Below are 19,893 nucleotides of genomic sequence, written 5' to 3' on the forward strand. Positions count from 1 at the left end.
ATCCGGTATCAAAATCGTGAGTGGTGGCAGACTACCTGGGGGGATACAGGCAGGATTTGGGGGTTAATTTGGTGTAACTTATGCCTTGTTAAGGGGTGAAGTTAGTAAATCCAGAGGCCTGGTGCTATTAACCCCTTCATGCCCACGCCCTCCACACAGTCACGGCTTGGCAAGTAGTCCTGACCGTGACAATTGGGTTCCCCAAAATTGGAGAGGAGGTAATGCGGCAAAAAATCTATCTAAAAGAGAGACTGAGTGGATCTTTAAGCTAAAAACGTTTAAAAATGGAGGGCTCAATATGGAGCTGGATATTTTAGCCCATATCTAAAGAATGTTAATTACCTTTTAAATAGACCTTTAAAAATCCAAAAAAACTTCCCTTCAAACGAATCAGATTTCAAAAAAACCTGAAAGGTTTGTAGGGCCACAATGTAAAGAATTTAAATATGATTTAAGATACACTGATACCCACGCCTTCTTACATATAATAAATATAATTTACACTTAAACACACAAATGACAAGCACCAGAACACCTTAGTGGTTGAATACTCATCTCTTCTCCCCCTCTCCATATATTCAGTTTACGCTTAAAGACATGCGAAAACAAGAATCAAAAATACCCAAAGGCAGTAATCTTTTATTGTATATGGCCACATAGACATGACCCCAACGATGAAACAAATACTTTATTTTACACTTTAAATTTGAAAAAACTATTGTAAACCAAATTCTCGTGCACACAGGTGTAAGTGAAAAAATAATTATAATGTACTTCCACAATACTTCCCAAATGACTCCAGCAGCCCAAAGACACTCTTCCTCAGGGTGTAGATATACCGATAAACAGATGATTGGGGCGCAGGTACATATAGGGAAAAATAATAACATAACATAGTGCAGAGTATATAACCAACAATTAGTGTGACTTGTGTTACAGTTGCACTCAAACGATATAGATGCTTCAGACCCATCAAAATAAAGCGGAAAGATTCCTTTTATTTATCTTCGTAGAGAGTCTATAAAAAAGCAAACTAAAGTGCAGTATCTTAAGGTAAAACGAGTATAGATGGTAGAAATGCACTCACGGTTAGTCTATGCACAACCTGAATAGTGTGCATACAAGCTCATTATACCGAAAAGTACATAAAAGTTGGAGAAAATCTTGACGCACGGAGTACAGACGACATCCGGAGGGGAAACGCACTGACTTCAGATGTGGAGACAAGATAAAGATGGCGCTGCACACATAAAAGATCGACGGAGGACTCCAATCAACACTCCTGAGGAAGCCAGAACCGTCGAAACGCGTTGAGTGAATATTCACATGGACTTTTGTATATACGTTTTTATTATTTTACCAATGTTAATAAGAGTATTATTTGCTGTACAACAGGCAAATCTAGTCTTATTTTAATACTGGCATGGATCCAGAATAAAATAATTTTTATACTACAATACCCTTGGTGTTGCAGTTTATAGTCACGCCTTGGTATATATAAAGAACATCCAGTGCTGAGGAAGACGCAACTGCTACCAGACGGTAACCGGGAACTACAGGCATTTATTAATCATCTCAACCGTAAATGCATCCCCACCTCTGCGTTCCCGAATTCGAAACGTTACTATACCATTGGGTATTTATGTTTGTGTTTTCTTACATACACTCTACTCACAGATTCCGAGGCTTGTTTTGACTGAACTTAGACCAACTCATACACCTTGTGAGTGTAAAATTTGGAACTTATCGATTGCGAAATATTTACCTTTACATCTACTGTATGAATGTTTCCTTTTTTTCTGTTTCACATATAATCCAAACAGTATACACGAGCGCCCCCCCTAGTGGCGTTTGTATGACAGAAGGTGGATGTGGCAGGTTTTACCCTAGTCCTATATCTGGACCTCTTTCTTGAGAAAAGATACTGACTGTGATAGCCTCCCAGACTAACATTTATGCAGCACAATATCCAACGGATGCCATGGAGCTCTGCCGATTTTGGACCCCTATGGGCATAATCAAGAGACCCACTGTGCCCTCCTACTGGAGCAAACACATTGTTATGTCTACCCCCATATTCCCCTATACAATGCCCGGGTTATGTTACGAAATGCTGTTGCGTTTTCTGCAATAATAGTCAGTGCCACCCAAAAGAAGACCCTCAGTATGATAGGCTATATAAAGGTACGTCCCCTTCTAACACCTTCAGGGCAGGTTTGATGAGGTGTATACCCCAAGCAGAATTTGGTCATTGAAGGTGAGGAGACTGACATTCAAACCGCTCGATATGGCATGAAGTTCTACAAACAAGAGTTCAGGCATTCCGGGTCTCAGAGAAAGGACTGCTATCTTGACCCTCCTGGTTGCCCGGAACATCTGAACCAGTGCTAAAATTGTGTGGGACCTTACTTTCCTGATGAACAAAGGTTACCCATCTAGACCTTGATAATTTTTACACCAGGCTCTCTGTGTTCCAACTGCCTTACTACGCCGAGACAGTCGCCTGCGGTGCTATAAGGTGTAACCGCAAGGTGTTCTCTGCACAGTTAGCCCAGACCCAGTTGAAAAAAAGGGGGGAATACTCCATGCAGCACCAGGAGGAGCTTCTGGCACTTAAGTTTAGAGACAGGAAGGATGCGTGTGCTCAGCACCATCAATGACGAGAGCACTATGCCCGTCCCTGTCAGCGCTGGGGTTACTTTGAAGCCAGCATACATCGGGGCCTATAATAAGCACATTGAAGGTGTTGACCTGGTGTGCCAGCTGCTACAGCCATACCTCATCATGAGGAAGTGTAAGGCATGATACAAAAAAGGTAGCAATCTACATGAGCCATTTTTAAAGTCACACCCCATAGCAAAAACATTTCTGCAATTTCAACTCCAGTCGATCTCTTCTGGTGCATCTGGCCATTCGGCAGTTCCAGGAGTGGGAAGGACTACCGAAGCCCACTTCATTTATAAAATCCCGAACAACCACAAAGAGAAACCCCCAAAAGGAATGCCGAGTGTGCTGAAGGAAAGGCAAAAGGAAAGACTTCATTTTTATAGGCGCCCGTCGTGAGGAGATGCCCGCTTTGGGAAACACTGGCGAGTAACGGCATGGCCGATTCCCTAAACCACTAATTGGAACGACTCCGATCTGAGCATTTGTCGGTGCTTTCCGTGTTCACCGTGCTTACCGCGATAGCCGTTGTTGTCTCACTGCCGCTGCCTCTTTTCCCGCGACTCCTGTATCTCCCACTACTCCCGTGCTACTCCTACTCCCATTGTGGTCTCCAGACGCTGGTGCCCTACGGAGAACTGTCGGGCTGATTTTGTATTTTGTGAGCATTGTTGCCGTGACGCAGATACACTAGATCTTCTGGAAACAAGCGGGTGCAAAGGGAAGGTTTACATCATTTATCATTCGAATGCACAAACCAAGAAACCAGACAACTGATTGTGGAAAAGCTCAAACGAAGACTGCTTTGAGATAAGTTCTTTTTTAACTCGGATTTTTCTTTACGTTACTGTACACGATTACAGCTTGGCCCTGAGCGGACTGCCACCTTACGTACTGCTATTTGCCTCTTGTTGCTAATTCAAGTATTCATGGTTGTCTTCTGCTGGGAGGCGGTTCCACGTATCAACCGTCCCGCTCAAAATTTTTTCTTCACGTTGCTTTACACGATTACAGCTCACGTTATTATTGAGGTACTCTGTTTTATCTCACAGTCTGGTTTCCCATTCCTATAATTAGATTACCGGCAGGTCGGTTCCAGTCATTACAACCGGGCCCCTTTTCCAATAATTGGAAGAAACAGATGTTCCAGGGGGTTGCTAACCGTAGAGTGTCAGGTTTAGTGAGTCAGATAGGAGGCAATATTCTCGAGACCTCGTTACGTCCCCGCTTAGATAGACTGCCTCCTTGAACTAGGCAGTTGGCCCCCCCCCGCCCCACCCCGAAGCAATCTCCCCTCCTCGCTTGGAGGTTACGTCCCACGAGCTAGTTTTCGTGCCTCTCTGTTAGTTAATTAGGCCTCCCTCTACGTTTCATCCCGCTCCAGCGCGGAGCTCGGTTAGATATTCAGTTAGTTCAGATTTAGGTCCGGGGCATATGTCCAGGTTCCGTTGCATAGACTTGTGATTCCTATCCGATCAAGAAGAGAGGTCCTCCATTCCCTGTTCACACGCTCCTGGGTCAGACTTTGCCGCCTCACATTCCCTCCATGCTCAGTCTGTTGCTAAATCGACGGCTGTATTAACAAGGTGATGCATTCCTTTCTCTGCCTCGGCCAGCATAGCGGAATTTTTCTACCCACCGTTTGCTTGTCCCGTCTGCTCCTCATAGATCCAGCCCGCCACAATCTAGTTTTGTGGACAGGGCGCAATGAGGGACATGCTCACCTCACTAGTGGGTGGCATCGGTCTCCTTAATTTACGAGAGATTAGCCAATTTTGGAAGCCCATCTTGCACCGGCAGGCCTGCCCCCTTCCTCTCCTGCAGGCCCTGCCACCACTGGTTGCCATGTTAGTCTATTCATGCTACGTCATATTTGCACGGATGCCATTGGGCCCTACCAAAGCGATGTGCCCTGGGGCATTATTTCTCAAGCAATGTCTATCTCCTATTAAGTGTGGAATCCGGTTTTAAGAGAAGCTGCTGTTTTTCATCCCTCCCCGTAATTCCAGATTAGGGTTTAGCAAGTGGTTCCTTTACAGGTATTATGGCTGTACCTCAAGAAGCTCCCTGCCCCTTATTTCCCATACGAGCTTTAGCATAGTTTCCCTTATTCCGGCTGATGAGTTTCCCTTTAAATGCGCCGCTGTGGGTATTCAGGCAAGAGTCAATGGGGGGGGGGGTAAGATCATGGTTGTCTCTCCATGTCCGTGAATCTGTTACATGGCTGCTTCTCAGGCTCCACGTCTGCGAGTCCGTTACATGGCTGCTTCTCAGGCTCCACGTCTGCGAGTCCGTTACATGGCTGCTTCTCAGGCTCCACGTCCGTGAGTCCGTTACATGGCTGCTTCTCAGGCTCCACGTCCGTGAGTCCGTTACGTGTCTGCTTCTCCGCGTCCGTGAGTCCGTTACGCGTCTGCTTCTCCGCCTTCGTGGGTCCGTTACGTGTCTGCTTCTCCGCGTCCGTGAGTCCGGTACGTGTCTGCCTCTCCGCGTCCGTGAGTCCGTTACGTGTCTGCTTCTCCGCGTCCGTGAGTCCGGTACGTGTCTGCTTCTCCGCGTCCGTTACGTGTCTGCTTCTCCGCGTCCGTGAGTCCGTTACGTGTCTGCTTCTCCGCGTCCGTGAGTCCGTTACGTGTCTGCTTCTCCGCGTCCGTGAGTCCGTTACGTGTCTGCTTCTCCGCGTCCGTGAGTCCGTTACGTGTCTGCTTCTCCGCGTCCGTGAGTCCGTTACGTGTCTGCTTCTCCGCGTCCGTGAGTCCGTTTACGTCTCTGCTTCTCCGCGTCCGTGAGTCCGTTACGTGTCTGCTTGTGTAAAAAAGCAGGCTCCATGTCCATGAGTCCGTTACGTGTCTGCTTCTCAGGCTCCATGTCCATGAGTCCGTTACATGTCTGCTTCTCAGGCTCTAGCTCCAGTGAGTGGGACGTTTAGAGAAAGGATCCAGTGTGAGCCTTCTGGTCTCGCTCAGCGGCTGTCATCATCCACTCATATTCACACATTGACGATTATACGCAAACTGTCCCTCAGAGCTGACAATCTGACCGTATCCGCTATTAGTTCACGGTGAGCACGGTTAAGCCTTTTCACTTAGCGATGAAGCTTTTCCTAACAGAAGATCAATATTGTAGTTCTAAAGAACCTCTCTGGTTTCTTCTCACCCGGATATAACGTATTAGAGGTCTGCAAGGTCAAGCCAGTGAAGTCCCCCGGTAATTCACCAATGGATGGCGAATAAGAGCTTCGCTAATGTTAATGGACATCCTGTTTAGTCCTGGTACATGTATAGTGCTTAAGCTTCCATGTAATTTTTTCGGATACAGGCAGCTTGGTGAGCTGGCTACGGTACTTAATTCAGCTTCGGTTCTTCTGATCATTACGAGCTGTCACTCAGTCATACGAAACGAATTAATCCGGTCCGAGTATACTGTTTCTTCCTACCAATGTCCCCGGGAGCCCAGTTGCAGTCCTTATTTTACTGGGACGGTAAGTCAGCCTTCGTTGGTTCATGCGACCGAAGGTACTGGCCATTACGCTTTATTCTTCGACATCTCTGAAGTCTCGGACTTGTGTTCTGGTGCTGATCATTTCGTTCTGTCCCTCGGTCATACGAAAACGAATCGGTCCGGCCAAGTACACGAATTACGTTTTTTCTTACCGACTCAGTTTGGTGCCCAGTTGCAGTCCTGGGAGCCTTCTTGTTGTTTTTTGACTGGGAAACCGAAAGCCAGTCTTCTTTTGCCCTTCCCCAGGGAGCCGTTGTTGTCAGTCATGTTTACCAGATATGTTAGGTTATTACGTACCAGGTATAAGTTCCAGCCCAGGTGATTAAAAGCTAGGCAGATGGAACTCCTCGTGTTTCCTTCTTTATATCTCACAACCAATCTCGGGAATGCGTAATGCCTTCACGTCACTCGCTCTATAAGCTTGGTCATTCATATTGTCATGTTATGGTACGACTAACTTTGTCTTCTTCTTTTTGCCCTCTATAGGCCTACCTGGTACGTCGGTCATGGCACACCTCAGACCGAATGGACCCTCTCTGGGTCTTTGGTTCTCCGTTCCGCTAATCCTATTCATTTGCCCCTCACACAAATGTGAAGGCTGATGTATATTAGCCTGTAGTTGTGGGAGGGGCTATGGTTATTTAACCAACGCCTCTCCCTTCCACAGCTACGTTACAGCTCCTAACGTTGCCCTCCCTTGCCCCCCCCTTTTAATTTCCTTCCTTTTATTTCCTCTTTTCTCCTCTATCCTTTCTTTCATTTCTATTTACGGGGTGGCCCTCTATAGGCCTACCTGGTACGTCGGTCATGGCACACCTCAGACCGAATGGACCCTCTCTGGGTCTTTGGTTCTCCGTTCCGCTAATCCTATTCGTTTGCCCCTCACACAAATGGCAAGTACCTGCCGCCTCCTGATGTCATTTCCTTGGTAGAGCTCTACTTAAAAACACGCCCCGGCTGACCCTTTCGTCTCTTTTCTGTGGTTATATATAAATGTTTTCCTTATAGAGTTTTAGTTTAGGAAAAAGTAATGCCATTGGAACAATAGGAGCTTTCCCTACAATTATATGTACCTGCTAAGATATTCAATAATTATATGATGCATAGGGGAGAAATTTTAAACTCTTTGGTTGGTACATGTCTAAGAATTATATGGAAGAATATATACACATTAAAAGTAATAGCACTAGTAATTGTAAGTATGGTATACATCTAGTTAAGCATCACACATAGGATTATTTCATGTAAAAAGGAATATCACTGGAAAAAAGTTTTTACCATAATAATATTCACTTTCCAAGATACAGTTATAGAGTGTATGATCCACAGGGGGGAAAATAATGGGAAATATACTTTAGCATGCTAGTGCCTAAGAAACACACGGATGATTATATACACGTAAAACGAAATGATATTAGGCAAATTATATATATATTTTTTATATAGAGGATCACTTATAAGCAAAAGAAATATCACTGGAAAATAGGAGTTTTCATTATAATCACACTCAGCCGCTAAGAAATTCTATAGTTATAAGATAAATAGGGGAAAATATATAAAGGAAATATTACCAACTGTAGTTTCTGTATACACCCAACTAAGTAATGCACATAGGATTATTTATAGGTTAAAAGAAATATCACCGGTAAATAGGACTTCCCATCATAATAACATTTATTATAATTGTAGGACTTTAGGGGAGACAATAAGGAAAATATAATTAGTATTTTAGTACCCATGAGTTCAAGTAACACATGGAGGTTTATACATACGTTAAAAGAAATAGTACTAGATTTCACACCCCCCCCGCCGGATACCCCAATAGTGGTCTACCCTCACGACGGGAGAAAGCCTCCTGCCTTATGTCTGGATAGGACATAAGTTTCGTACTAGAGTGCGAAAGATGACTGAGAAGGGTTATCAAAGTCTACCTAACCTGAGGGAGAGGTACATTGGTCACTAAAAAATGTGACCTTGTCATTATATGTTTTTTTCATGGCGCGGGATATGGTTTGGGCAAAACACAGCGGAAATTATTGTTAAATTTATTTCAGTGAATGCACAAGGGATAAACACTTCTGCCAAAAGATCACCAATGTATAATTATTTATGTAAGGAAAAAGATATTTCTTTCCTACAAGAAACACACTGGAAACAATCAGAGAAAATAGCCAAATTTGATAACTTATTTCCCATAATGTTTCATTCTTCAGATAAGACCAAAAAGAAAAAAGGGTGTAGCTATATTCTCTAAAAAGATACAACTTAAATTAGACCACCAAGTAATAGACTCAGACGGTAGATATATAATTCTGATTTGTGAAATCAATAATAAAAAATACACACTTATTAATATCTACCTCCCAAACATCTCACCTGTCACTTTATTAAACAGAATTTTAGGAGAAGTGGAAGACATTAAGATAGGCAGATTGTTGCTATGGACAAAAAATTAACTAAGGGAAATACTTTACATACTGGAATACTAAAACAAGCTAAAGTTTTAAATAGGACCTTAAATTATAATAATCTTTTTGATAACTGGCGTACTTTTAACCCACAAGAGATAGCCTTTACCCACCTTTCACAAGTCCATTTTTCCTATTCCAGGATAGATATGATATGGGGAGATGTAGGTCTTCTCCATAAAGTATAAAAAAATCTACATAAAAGCTAATACATGGTCTGATCATAATATTGTCTGTCTGGTACTAAAAGATAACCAATCGCTTAAGACAAGAACTACTTGGAGAATTAACGACATCTTGAAAATTCCAAAAGAAAAAAAAAACTGATCTTTCCAATATTATAACTAATTACTTTAAAGAAAACGTTTCAATAGACACCTCTACTAGAAACAATTGGTGCACGTTTAAAGCTGTGATGAGAGGACATCTTATTAAAATTAACGCCTATCAAAGAAGAGCTCAGGGGAAAAATATATCAGAACTCTATTGCCAACTAAGTAAAACAGTCAGAGAAAATATAATGGCACCATCGCCAACTCTAGAGCACAAAATAAAAGGATATACAAGATCAGATTAATCAGAGATTAATTGAAAAAAATAACTAAAAATATGGAAATATTAAAAATCTAATTCTATGCGAGAAGAAATAGAATAGATTAAATCCTCACTAATAAACTTAAAAAACAGAGTAAACAATAGAATAATAAAAATAGACGGTAGTCGAGCACTAACTGCTCCTAAAGATATTGGCGATGTACTGGATTGGTTTCCATCACTTGGGTTTGGTAGAATGTTTATGGATTTCAGCAGAGCATTAGGGAGGTATAAAGGCAGGGAATTACTCATCCAGCTGTTCCTCTTCAATAAAATGTTGCAACCTCTCTTCGAACCTTCGGTTTTCTTCCTTCTCAGCCAATATAGATTGTTTCAGCTGTGGAAGAGCACTGATGATATTTGTCACTTTATTTTGTGTCCCTTCATCCATGTTTTGTTCAGAAATAAAATGAAGGGTTCTCACAGCATTGTCCGTCTTTGAGGAATGCTGTCTTCCGGTAGGAAAACCGCTATCACTGGGTCCACAGCGCTTCCTTGTGAGTGTCAAGACGAACGTTCTCCCATGTCTTGGGAGGCGTAAATGAGCCTGAAGAGTTTATTATTGCGGGTGAATCCCAGTCTCTTAGTCGGTGGTTAATAGAAAGGAAAATTAAGTTATCCCAAGGAATGTCTTGAATCCATTCTGTAGAACTTCACCTTTAACCACTCACAGAGGATGCTGGTAGGGTCATTGGGTTCATAATTTTTAGGCAAAATAACAACCATTTTCCCAAAAAATAGTTCTTCAATGCACGAAGGTTCTCAACAAGCAAAGGAGGCAGTTCTAAAGGGGTCCATGCAGAATCACAAAGAAGCTCTTGTACAAAATGCTGAACCTTCATTTTATGGAACATCTGCTCCTGTAGCTGCTGAAGCCTGGTGAAAGACACACTTAGTTTTCCTGCATGTCCCATGTCAAGAAAACCTTTAGCCAGGTTCTGATCATCAGGTGGAAAAGGTGCACTGGGTAGTAACACCTTAATTGTGTTTCTGTGGCCTGCAGTACCAGGAGCGGCTGGAAACCCTCTCACCCAACGTCTTTCTGGCATCCTCTGCTTGTCTGAATTTTTCATTTTACTCTCTGTCTCAGCTTGAACTAGTTCTTTTGCAATGTTCACTGAAAATTCGGAGATCACTTCTGTAAGGAGGGTGTCTCCAGCAGCAAAAGCGATGTAGGCAGCTCCCGCTTCGCAGAGACCTTCAACTAGCTCTTTCAATGTGTCTTCAACAAGTTCTCCCATGACAGCAGCAATATCCTGCTCGCTGTAAAGAACCTTAGGAGGGCTTTGTGCTCACGCTGGCGGAAATACCGTCTGGAAAGCAGTCTGTATAACAACAGATGCAGACTCTACAGTAGATGGTAAAAGAGCTACCAAGGGTTTCATAGTGAGCTCTTCAGGCACAATACCTCGGTTCGCTGGCTCAGGGTCACCAGGTGTCTCTTGGTTTTCTCTGGTTCCAGGGTCCATAATGCTAATTCCACCTGTAAACTTGTTTTGAAGGTCAAAGCTGCACACGGGATGGTGAAGGGTAAAGAGAGGGAGCGGTGCACCATTCACTATTTCCCCCACGGAAACCTGGTGCTTTTGGCTGATAAATAAGCACTTCTTAGGGCTAGGAGGAACATCTGGCTCAGTGAATACTGCACGATTCAGCTCAACATTCCCAAACACGCTAAGGCCATAGGAATTGAGAAATTGTGCTGTGTCATTTACATCATGGAAGAGCAGCTGATGAACCACGGTATCCAGAGGAAATAATATGGTTCTCTGGATGCTGGCAGTGTAAGCAACATTGAGGCTCCGTACAGCATGTCTTCGAATCTGGTTAAAGTAACAGTGCAATATGCAACTGTTTAGATAAGATGCAGACCGAACCAGCTTGAAGAACCTGGAGTTTGTGAAGTTCAGGGCTGAAAATACTTGTACTGCAAATTTCACTTCAGCAGAGTTGCGGATAAAAGGATGAAACTGTTGGGATCTCTCTGAGAATTGCTCAACCTGAACAAGGGAGACAGACACTATAGCCCCTGAACTCTGGCTCATTGGGGCAGAACACGCCTCGACTTTGAAGATCCTGATACATCTCTTTTAAGCTCTGCAGGAATTTTGTCATGTTCTCATTGTTGATCTTTGCATCAAACGAGGACATGGGCTCCTCACACATCTGGTGGGCGCAGTGTATGTCGAAACGCATGCACTCCATCAGCGACACAGTCACAAGGTTGCACAAATGTTGTTGTGTTATATCCTTTCTAATCCCACGTGTGCGGTTCCACACAAAATCATACCGTTTCCGATAATTATCTTCCCCAAGGTCCATGATCTGAGTTACAAGGTAATTGTCATATTTAGTACAGGAGCCGGGCGTTATTCATGAGGAAGCGGTTCCTCTTGATCAGCAGAGGAACGACTATACTCCTTGATGGCAGCTGCATGCTCCAACTTATCAGTTCCTGGAAAAAACTCAAAGGAGCTAAGTTGGTTGAGAGCATCCCTCATGTATCGTTCTCTCTCTGGACAAAAGTGCCCACAAACAAACACTTTACCCGGGCTTGCCTCAAGATCCTGTCCCTTTGGTCCAGCACCCAATATTTTTCCTCTAAGCTTTCTGCCACAATACCCACAAGATGTGAAAGTGAAGGTGGCAGCGATGATCCTGTAGTATCGTAAGAAGGGCCTGGGGAATCGGTGCTCTCGGTATCAAACTGAACAGTGACGAGATTTCTTGTGAGGCGATCCCTTGGAACCACTGCTTGCAGTTGGCTCTTGAGACAAAAATCTGAGCCCATAAGACTGCAAAGAGACTGTGGTCATCTCACTTTCCTCCCTATTTTCTTGTTGACTTGTCATCTTAGATGACGCAGATTCCTTTTTAAAAAGACTGGGAACTTTATAATCTTCCAATAACACATTCGGAGAAAGAGATAACTGACTATTTAGCCAGAACAGAAATACATCATATTACTACTGAACAAAGAGACACTTTAACCCCTTCGTGACAAAGGCTGATTTTACTTTTTGTACCCTTCGTGACAATGGCCTTTTTAACATTTCTGCGCTGCTTGTGTTTAGCTGTAATTTTCTTCTTTCCCGTTTACTGAACCCACACACATTAGATATTGTTTTTTTCAGGACAAGAAGGGCTTTCTTTAGATGACATTGTTTTGATTGTATCATATTATTTACTACTAAAAAAAGTATAAAATATGGTGAAAAATTTAGAAAAAAATGACTGTTTCTAACTTTTAGTTGAAAAATCTTTTACTCATCTATAAAAGGTAATGAAAAAACCTGCTAAATGGATTCTACTATTTGTCCTGAGTTTAGAAATACCCAATGTTTTTATGTTTTTTTGCTTTTTTCTACCCATTATGGGGCAATAAGTACAGGTAGCGTTTTGCTATTTCAAAGCCATTTTTTCCAAATCTGGTAATTCTTCCCCCCATGTGCCATTTCGGGTATCTTTGAACCCGGCCAATGCAATTTACCCCATCAAATCATATATTTTTGAAAACTAGACAGCCCAGGGTATTCCAAATGCTAGTATTTTAACTCTTTCCATGCACCATATCTACCACCAGTTTTTGTCAAACTTTGTGGTAGTCATTTTTTTGCATTTGTTTTGTCACACACATTTTACTTCAGGTATGAATTAAAAGGTTCTCGTTTATGTCACTATCACAAAACACCCCAATATGTGTTCAGCAACATCTCCTGAGTACAGCGATACCTCACATGAATGATTTTGCCTGGCCGTTTGGGGGCAAAAGGGCCACATTTGGGGCATGCGCATTTTTCAATGTTGAACTTTGGCATTTGGGGATCCACTGCCCATGCCCTATTTGGTACATCTTTGAGCCGGGCCATTTCAGTGTGCCCAACAAAACCATATATTTTTCAAAACTAGACACCACAGGGTATTTTAAATGCTGGTATTTTAACTCTTTGCATGCACACATTTTACCACCAGCATGTTTTCAAAGTTTGCAGTAGTATTTTTGTGTGTGTATTTTTCCCATGAATTTACAGCTCCTGGTATATGCCGCTGTCACACGACACCCCATAATGTGTTCAGCAACATCTCCTGAGTACAGTGGTACCCCACATGCATGGGTTTGTCATTTTTGTGGGAACTAAAAGGCCACATTTGGTACGTGTGCATTTTTCTAATTGGAAATTAGGTGTGTGGCCATCCTTCCCCCGGTGTTAATTGGGACGTTGTTGAACCTGGCCAATTCAATTTACCCCATCAAATCATACCTTTTTTAAAAGTAGACACCCCATGGGCATTTAATATGCCAGTATTTTAACTCTTTCCATGCGAGAATTGCTAATTTTAGGACTTGCTCACAAAAATATATTTTTTATATATATATACTTTTGTCTTTTTAAAAAAAAAAATTTACAATTTTTTTTCAACTTGGAGGTTCCCCTGATAGTGACATCAGTGGGAAATGATTTTTACATTTTACTAGTTTTTTACTATTTTTTTTCTAATTATTATTAATTTTATTTTTTAATTTATTTTTACTAATCACACTGTGATTAGAAAGCTGGGTTCCATTGACTTGCATGGTGAATGCAGTACCTGTATTCAACCTGCAAGTGGAGCCAAAGTTCTCTAGATGGTCTGGACCATCTAGCGAACTTTTAAAATTTGTTGTTCCTGTTACAGGGCAGCGGCCATCTTGCTTGATGGCGAAGATCATCGGCAGCTGCGGCTGTGACCGCTCTCCAGAGCGGTCACAGCCCATCGAAAGGTAAGTGTTTGGTGTCGCTGGATGCCTCCTGATTGAGGCATTCCAGCGACACCATTTAAGTTTGGGAGGCGATCGTCGATCGCCTCCTAAACGCTTTTAAAACGGGCGTCCGCCGCCATACAAAGTATGGCGGATGTTGACGCCCCGTGGAGGGGCCAGAGATGGCCCCTTCGTTCCGATTGCGGCGTTGCTGAATGCCTCGAGGTCGAGGCATTCAGCAAAATTTTTTGGGTGCAGAAAGCGAAAACAGATCGCTTTCTGCGCCCGTTAAAGACGTGCCGGTCCTGGCACGTCAATTGTCGTAAAGCACATGCTTTTCCGTGTCGTGCCAGGACCGGCAATTGTCGTTAAGGGGTTAAATAAACAAATATCAGAGGAAGAAGTAGATAAGGAAATTAAAAAACTGGCGAACTATAAGACACCGGGTCCAGATGGCTACAGCTATTTATTTTTTAAAGTCTTTAGACCACAGCTAGTGCCAGATCTAACAACCATGTCTAATGATACAGTAGATAAAGGTGGATTTCCTACAGAGATGATGCGAGCCAACATTTTACCAATATTAAAAGGCAAACTCCCCACGATGATTACAAATTATCATCCGATATCTTTAATTAATGTGGACGTCAAAATATTTGCCTCAATTCTAGCTATGAGGATGAAGCCCATTCTAGATACAATAATACCGTATTGGCTCGGATATAGGCCGCCCCCTAAAAGTTTGGTGCTTTTTTAAAGAAAAAGTTTTTTTCTTTAAAAAAGCACCAAAAAAAAATTATGCCACTCTGTCTCCCCCCCCCCCGAGATATGCTGCCACTGTCCTCCCCCCCCCGAATATGCTGCCACTGTCCTCCTCTGCCCCCCCCCGACTTACCGGAGCAGACTCCGGATGTGCCGGCACCGGAAGTTGTATACGCGTAAGTCGGGGGGGGGGCAGAGGTAAAACGTATCGTGCGGACGGTCCGCACGATGCGCTCAGACAACCTCCCGTGCCGGCACCCCCCCGTGGGAAGTGCTGGCAGGGGAGGCTGTCTGAGCGTATCGGAGAGTAGGATACGGGTCCTTGCACCGCTGCGGGGGATCTGTATCCTAACCCCGCTGCCTGCCCGACGCTAGACCCCGAATATAGGCCGCACCCCCACTTTAAAGACTTAAAGTGGGGGGAAAAAGTGCGGCCTATATTCGAGCCAATACGGTACATAAAGACCAAATTGGTTTTGTTCCGGGTAGATCATCCACATATAACACAAGAAGAATAATAGATATTATAGATGCGTCCACAAGTAGGACATCTAGACCCCTGAAGGAAAGGATCCTGGAACACATAGGAAACAAAAACACCAAACACAGTGTTCCAAGACACTGTAATTCATGCTCGAAATTTTCTGTAGAAAATGTAAAAATGATGGGTATAGATTGGGTCCCCCCAATTGGAGAGAAGGCAATACAATAGAAAATTCATCAAAACGGGAAACTGAGTGGATTTTTAAACTAAAAACATTTAAAAAGGGTGGCTTGAACATGGAGCTAGACATTTTAGCACACATTTGAATACGAACAGATCAATAGATCAATACATTTCTCATTAAAAATCAATATATCCCTAAAAGATTATCAGCTATACGAAAAACCGGAAATAATAATAACACACTAATATTTTTTACAAAATAAGAATCTGTAATCCAATTAATATTATATAGATAAAACACTCATTTGGACCCACACACCAACAGATATATCTGAACACACACCTGAACAAATTAGATACAGACATAAATTTTTAGATATAATAAATGGTTTTATTTCATTTATTTAAATACATAACATAAGAAATGGACTCCCTAGAAAAAAAAATTTCCAATGACATCAAAACATACATTCTCCTACTATACACTCTATTCAGTTTTTTTTTTTGTATATCGTTTCAATCTTTCAAATTTATTTTTATTCGTTTTGATATACAGCTTTTATTAAAATTGAATTATCAACAATATATCCACATTAGAGTTTCGGTGGTAGATTTCTTCAGGTACCGGTCAAAATGATGAGAAGTCATTTTAAATGAAAATATAGAAACAGAATCCATAGACCACAAGTGGGAGGATCGGTTCTTCACCCGATCTTGATAACCTTTATTTCTTCATTTATCCACCGGATACCTACCTTCAACCATCGCCACGCGAGAGGGACGGACGGAGGAGGCTGGACCAGACGGAGGAGGCTGGACCAAACAATGATGAATGACGAACAACGCCAGGACGGTCATACGTACTGACGTCAGACGTACGGACGTCAGGGACCCAAGATGGCGCCCCCCACACGGATAAAAAGACCCACGGAACAACACAAGAAACACTCCTGAGGAAGCCGCATTACAGGAGAAACGCGTCGAGAGAGGACGGATAGAGCTCCCGTCCCCATACTTTGGACTTTTGTTATTTTATTATATTTTAAATCAGTTTTTTAACAGTTTTTTAGCGCGGTATAGGTATAGCCTATACACATAGTGTACCTTATCGAGCCGGGCATGTGCCCAGAATAAATTTCAGTTATATATACTCGTGGTGGATCAGTTCATATACAAACTTTCACATACCAGCACGTGACCAGGAAGGACCGAGGAAACCAAACTTCTATGCGTCTGACACATCAGTTGTTAACTGTAAGTGTACATCTGTTCTGGCGTGCCAGAACTTTGCTGAGTTACTACACCATTGCGTTCTCTATATTTTTGTTTTTTTCCATGTATACTCCACATACGGATCGTGGTGGGTTTATATACAAGGCCTGATCATCTCATTCATATTGTGAGTGCATATACACCATTTTCTATATAAAAACCCAGCTTGACATACTACACTATCAGTTATTTTCTCTGTATGTTTCAAATTGAAAAACCGACCAAAAACACAAGCGCCCCCTAGTGGATCAAAGTTTGAAAACTCCCCTGCTCACTATTGTGGTAGATGCAGAAAAGGGATTCGACCGGGTCAGTTGGAAATTTTTAAACCTGGTACTGCTAAAAAATGGAATACACGGATGGATGCACAGAGCAATTTTTTCTATGTGTCTAGAGTCCTCAGCTAGAATAGTAGGCCCAAATTTGTGCTCTCCATGGTTTCATCTACGAAATGGCACCAGTCAAGGATGTCCATTATCACCTCTATTATCTCAATGGAACCTCTAGCTATAAATATCAGAAGAAACGATAAGATAAAAGGATTCCAAAATAGAACTAATAGTTTAAAATTAAATATGTATGCAGATGATGTACTAATTACGCTAACTGACCCGGTCGAATCTCTTACACATTTGATGACAAAAATCAAACAGTTATAGTAAGGTTTCAAATTATAAAGTCAATACATCTAAGACTGTTCTTTTGGGAAAAAATCTAGATAAAGATACTAAAGAAGCAATAAAGCAACAGTATGACTTTACCTGGGCAAAACGGGAAGTTAAATATTTGGGTATCCTTATCTCTTCGGATACTAAAAGACTTATGGAAATTAATTTCTTAAAATCGATGAAAGACACAGACACTTGAAAGAATGGCAGTGTATAGAATTATCCTGGTGGGGTAGAATTAACTTAATTAATGCCTATATCATACCAAAGTAGTCATACTTGTTTCAAATGTTACCTTTAAAAGCTTCCGATCAATGGCTTTCTTTGATTCAAAGAAGTTTTTAAAATTTTATTTGGAGGGGAAAAAGAAATAGATTAAAAGAATGTATTAATCCAAAAACCTAATTTAGGAGGTACTTCTTTCCCGAGTATAAGAAATCTCTACCTAGTCAACATGATTGTCCACATATATAGATCTCAATTAAATCAAGTTAAAGAAGAAGGATGGTATGAAATAATAGAGGAAGCTCTAGGCGGAGGAATACCTTTAGACTCCTTGATCTGGAACAACCGTGGTTTAAAATACATAAAAGAGAATATTAGAGGAAGTCTAATTTTAGGTCAACTGATTCCCATTTGGGAAAATAAAAAAAAAGTGGAAAATAGATAAACTTCCACCGCCTAGATGTCCTGGCATTTAATACGGAGGACCTTGACATAAAAAGATGGAAGCTCCAAGGTTTAAAGCATATTGACCAACTGAGCACAGATGGTGTAATTAAACATTTTTCAAACTCCCACCAAGAGATTTTTAAATATTTAAGAATAAAAAATATCCTTAGTAGCTCATTAATAAAAAGTACTCCACAGACAGAGAGTTTAAGAGAAAACTTTAATTCAAATAAAGTAGTCCGTGTAACATCTAAAGCCCTTAAACTAATACGAGAATGGGATACAACCTTAGATCCTCCTTGTATAAAAATTTGGGAAAAGGAACCGAACAGAATGGTTCTAAACTTTACTGTATAACCCTATTGGAGACTCAATATAAAGTCGCTAACAGGTGGTACCTGGTTCCCTCTAAGCTAAAAAAAAAAAATGTTTCCCTCCTGTCTTTCTACATGTTGGAGGTGTAATAAGAGGGTACTTATCTTCATATATGGTGGAAATGTGAAGGAATTAGCCGTGTTTGGACCAGACTCTTTGATCTATTAGAATCTCTAACAAAAATTTAATTCAGAAAAACACCAGAAATAGCACTACTCCATCTAAACTGGCCGAATCAAAAAAAACAGAGACAAATTATTATTAACACACTGCCTAGTAGCAATGAAGATTGTAATAATAGAAATTGGAAAACTCCCTCTCCGTTCATTTGGAGATATTTTTATAAACAACTTCTCTTCCAAGTTAGAATGGAAAGAGCAATTAGCTGGCCTCTTAAATTCGTATAGATCTTTTCAAACATGGGATCACTGGCTCAAAATAATAGAAGTACCAGGTGTGATTCTTTGAGAGAATCTCTTGATTCCTATACAGCTTCAATTATAGTCTCCATAAAAATATGGGTTTCTCTATTGGTTTAACTCCTTACTAAAGTTGTGTTTTGACCATATTGGTGCAAAATTTTGCCACTTAATTCGTTTATATATAACTATTAACCTCTGCCCGCGCCATGAATGTCCTATATATGTTTTAGGGGGGCTTTCTATATAGAGGACAAATTTATGCAGATTAGATGCTCAATCTAACGGAGAAGCTCCTCTGTGAATATTAGATAAAATAAGGAGCTAAAAGAGTTAGGAGAGAGTAACTCCAACTAACAGTTATATAACCAGCTCCGTTTAAGCAATTGTATGAAACCCCTCTATATGTCTAAATATATTTGTATGTATACTTATTGTTTCTGTATACTGTTTATTGTATCTTTCAATGGTAGTTTATTGTATGTCTTTTATATTTTTTCAATAATAAAAAAAGAGAAATTGGTACATCTATATAGTTGCAAGGTGGTTAAATACAATGGATTCACTTATATTTTATTTCCAAAGCACTAGAAAGTACTTACAGCTTAATTTATTGTATATAAAAGGGGATGTATAAATCAGTAATTCAAATTGTTGTGTTATGAAATACTTGCCATGTCCTGTTTACCCCTTGTACAGTGCTGCAGAATGATAGTGATATATAAAACAACGCTATAAACACTATATGCCAACAAATTCAAGACTGCATAGCAGCTATTTTAGAGCGATGGTATATTTAAAGCTACAGTTAAGTATTAATCCAGGACAACCACGATCAAAGTTTTTTGGTTTGTTTTTTTTAGAAAAATGAATAAATTCAGCTCTTTTAAAATAAAAAAAATCCTGTTCATACATTGCCATCAGAAAAAACAACTTTTCCAGGTCAAAATATCAGAATATTTGCTTTTAATGGGACAAATATTTTTTTCAATATTTCTTTTCACTTCACATTAGTAGACATGGCGTATTAGAAATCAATCCTAACCTACAAGTGGAGAATATTTTTTTCAAAATGTCTCACTTTCTGCAA

General features: G+C 41.2%; 1 pseudogene; it reads right to left on the reverse strand.

The window, feature by feature from the left end:
* Positions 1-9,886: 9,886 nt before the first annotated feature.
* On the reverse strand, positions 9,887-12,079 carry LOC149280609 (germinal-center associated nuclear protein pseudogene; annotated as a pseudogene).
* Between the last annotated feature and the right edge of the window lie 7,814 nt (positions 12,080-19,893).

This window comes from Sceloporus occidentalis, unplaced genomic scaffold (assembly GCF_023333645.1).
Source record: "Sceloporus occidentalis isolate IW3139 unplaced genomic scaffold, rSceOcc1.0.p SCAF_151, whole genome shotgun sequence".
Taxonomy (NCBI): domain Eukaryota; kingdom Metazoa; phylum Chordata; class Lepidosauria; order Squamata; family Phrynosomatidae; genus Sceloporus; species Sceloporus occidentalis.